Raw genomic sequence first — 4,222 nt, forward strand, 5'->3', positions numbered from 1 at the left:
CCACAATCACAGCCCTCCATTCCGAAAAAGCACCTTCCCAACCCGACCGTCTGTCTCCTATGATTAAGCTAGTTCTGTGCCTATTTTTCCAGGTCACCCCTGATAGCATGTGACTTCATCTTTTGTACCAGTCTGCCATGTGGGACCTTGTCAAAGGCTTTACTGAAGTCCAGGTAGACAGCATCAACCACGGTTCCATCATTAATCATCTTTGTCACCACCTCAAAAACATGATCAAGTTCGTGAGGCATGATTTGCCATGCACAAAATATACTCTCATTGAATATTTTTCTGACTGAGGTAAACAGGTTTTCCTGTATGAAGTGGATTCAGGGTTACAGGGAGAAAGCGGGAGAATGGGGTTGAGAAACTTACAGTCATGATTGAATGGCAGAGCAGAGTCGATGGGCTGAATGGTCTAAAGTCTGCTCCTGATATTTAATGGTCCTATGGTCTTAAAACTGTGCTGTCTACAACTAATAAATCCAATTGCTTCTGCATACATAACAAACTTGTCCCTGAGAAACTCTTCCAATAATTTCCCTACCACAGGCAACACTCACAGGACAGAAATTTCCTGGATTTGTTCTTTTGCCTCCCTCAACATTCTGGGATAGATTCTATCAGGACTCAGGGGCTTATTTACATAATACTTTTTAAGGAACATAACACCTCTTCCTTTTTAACAGTAACTTGGCTGAGAAACTCAACACCTCCTTCCCTGAGATCATCCTCCACCAATTCCATCTCTTTGGTGAATACTGACACAAAATATTCATTTTGGACCTGACCTACCACTTCTGACTCCACACATAGATTCCCTCCTATGTCCGTGAGTGGGCCAACCCTTTCCCTGGCTACTACCCCCTTGCTTTTTATATATGTACAAAAAGCCGTATCTTCTCCTTAATCCTGTTTGTGAATGCCTTTTCATGACTCCTTTTAGCACTTCTAATTCCAGGCTGAACTTTTTTCCTATTTTCCTTCTATACTTCAAGGACTTCCTCAGGTCCAATGCGTGCACTTCCTTTTACTTTTTGACCAAGGTCATCATGTCTCTGGTCATCCAAGGTTCATGTAACGTGCTGTATTTATCCTTTATTCTGCCAGGAATGTGCTACTCCTGAACTTTTATCAATTGACATTTAATATACTCCCACACGTCTGATGTACTTTTACCATCAAACAGTTCGATCCATGAGTATCTTTAAACACACAGTATTATGGTCATTGCTCCCGAAATGCACCCCCTGAAACTTTACTCACCTGGCTGGACACATTTCCCAAAACCAGGTCCATTATCATCCCTTTCCTGATTGGACTGATCACAAATGGTGTCAAGAAACCATCCTGAATGGTCCTGACAAATTCTGCCCCATCCAAGTCCCTAGCATGGAGATAGTCTCAGTCAGTATCGGGGAAGTTAAATTCACTCGCTGCGACGTAACATCTTGCCTCAATCACCATCACCCACCCTGTCCCCTGACACCACTGGCCCTGCAAACCCTCAGTGCTACCAACTCACTCACTCAGGGAACCTCTGCACCTGCACCAAAAGTAGCAGCTGAGTCACTCACTTCCATCTCCCACAATTCCTGATGCTCTCTCATAACAGACAGCAACAGCTCACAGTAGAGCAGGGAGACTGAGGATGGCTGGTGGGATGCTCAATCTCCAGCTCCTGAGCATCCTGACTCTGACCGCCCTGAGCAGCTAATTGGCCATGTCCCAGGCCCTGGGCTGGTATTGGAGGCTGCCCTTGCCTTACCGTGCTGGGACCCCCTGAGTGAAGGCTGTCTCCTTTGACTTGACTGAGAACTGATCACAACCAGGACAAGCTTCCCAACTTTGAGTCTGTATTAAACAGCACGGCCATACTGTGGGGCTGTGAGCCTAGGGTACCTGCCTGAGGGACAAGGCAGGAATGCTGTGCACATTGAGAGAACTGTTCTTAAGGCGAAGGGAATCAAAGGGAAAGTGTGAGAAAGTAGGAACAGGTATTGAGTTGGATGATAAGCTATGATTATATTGAAGGGCAATGTAGACTCAAAGGGTCGAATAGCCTATTCCTGCCTCTACCATCTAGGTTTCTATGTTTCCATTCCAGTAAGTGAGCACTCAGACAGAGAGCCAACAGGTTGAAGATGTAGCTGGTGCAGTCCAGCAGTTGGTGTGTGTCCCTGAGCACACAATCTCTTTGCTGCAGCATTACAATGGTAGATGCTAGTGAGTTGCTTAGGTGCAGCATTGAAAGGCAGAAGCACAATGTAATGGGATTGGAGATGTACCATGACACTGGCACATGTGAGATGTCTGTACCTGTGGACATGGGGCACACGTGGTGGTACCCATGGAGTGTGTCAAGAGATATTTGAGCCTGGTGTTCAACATGAAGGTCTTAATGGAGCAAGTATTAGGTTGAAGTTATCAGGTACTCACTCTCCATGTTCTGAATTTTCAGCATCTTGTTTGATCCGGGCAGGTAGTAGGATGGGAAGCTGCATATTAATGAGGCAAAACGTGCAGTTAACAATGCTTATTCCTCCTTAATAAGCAACTTACCTCAACCCAGGGAGAATCTCCCCTTATTGCCCAGAACACAGTTTAAAGTTGCGGAGAGTTCTTCCTGATATTGAGATAGGCCTTGCTGGACCTCCCACATGTTTCTGCCACATTTCTCCACATTCTTAAGAATCCACAATGAGATTGGTCCCAAATCCTCAGCCTCAGTTTGGCACCACTCACTGAAGGTTGGAGTCAGTCCATTTTAGGTCCTTGTGGACATGTAACAGTCGGTTCTAGTTTCATTGTCTATATCTCCAAAATAAGAGTTTCTACTTTGAACCTTGTCAATTGTTTTGTTCCAATATTCATGTAACATTTCAACAAGTCACAAATTGTCTTTGTAATTTAATCTCCAGCTGCATTGCCGACACCTATCTCCAGGCGGCCATCTTGCTTCCCTGCACGGGATGGAGCAGAATAATGTTCTTGTAGAAATGATACGTAACTCCCAAAATAAGTGTTCTCCAATTTGGATCGGTTTGAGTGACCTTTACAAGGTAATGTTGCTTGTCTTATTGCATCACGTTATTAGGGTGAGAAAGTTACATATTTTTAAATGATATGATTTTACTTCCACAGGAGCGGACTTTCCAATGGATTGATGGATCTGCATCAGATTTTATGTATTGGATGAAAGGTGAACCCAGTGATTCAGGTAGAAGAGAGGACTGTGTGCAGATTATGTTCAGTAAGTCAATGCATTCCAGTGTGATAGAAATGGTGGTCTTCAGGAAAATATTTCCTGGCAATTGGTTGATTGAATTAGATTTGGACAGGACTCCATTTCCTGCTCCATTGGCAGGAACCTTGCGAGTAAAACTGATCAAAGGAGGAGAGTAATGGGTTCTGAGATATGGAGAGTAGAGCACCCCTGGGAGTAATATTAAAGTTTTCTCCTTCTGGCCAATTGTCTGGAACCCACAGTGACATGGTTATACTAACACCAGCCTTGGAACTGGTGCACATTGAATGAGCTGATCCTGACACATACCAGGCTGCAGCCATGCTCCCAGTGAGCAGGACACAACATTCTGTGGAACAGTGTCAACCATCCCAGATCCATGCCTCACTTTACTAATGTACCACATACCCCTCCCCCTCTCCACAGGATTTGACTCCCTGATTTAAAATATATAATCCAGATAGATTATTCTAAACTGAAATCCCACGGACTGTACCAATTATTTGAAGTCTGTGCCGTGGGGAAGGAGATTGTTTAACCCTGTTAAACCCTGTGGAGAGTCTGTGCTGTCCCCATACAAAACAGATTCTAATTCCAGTCCAGAGTAAACTCAGGAAACCAGACAGGTTATTTCCAAACCACGCAGCTTGTTGGATTTTATTCCTACTTATCCAGGTCTGTCTGGTTTACTCTGGATATTAACAACGTGATGGACCCAATTATCCTTCCTTGAAGCAAGGGAGCACAAAACATTGCAGCAAAACTAGGATTACTTCACAAGCTTATTGTTGCACTGACCTGGATACAAGTGACTCGGAGAACATGGACCTGTCCAAGGATCAGACTGTAACATGTGATCAGCCTGCTCCATCTCAGCCCGATCCTGAGAGAGCTCGCTGTCGCCCTGGGACTCATTCCCTTATATTTCATTTCCTTGTCAGCAGCCAGTGTGATCATTGATGGTCTCACAACAGA

This window comes from Hemiscyllium ocellatum, chromosome 23 (genome assembly GCF_020745735.1).
Source record: "Hemiscyllium ocellatum isolate sHemOce1 chromosome 23, sHemOce1.pat.X.cur, whole genome shotgun sequence".
Taxonomy (NCBI): domain Eukaryota; kingdom Metazoa; phylum Chordata; class Chondrichthyes; order Orectolobiformes; family Hemiscylliidae; genus Hemiscyllium; species Hemiscyllium ocellatum.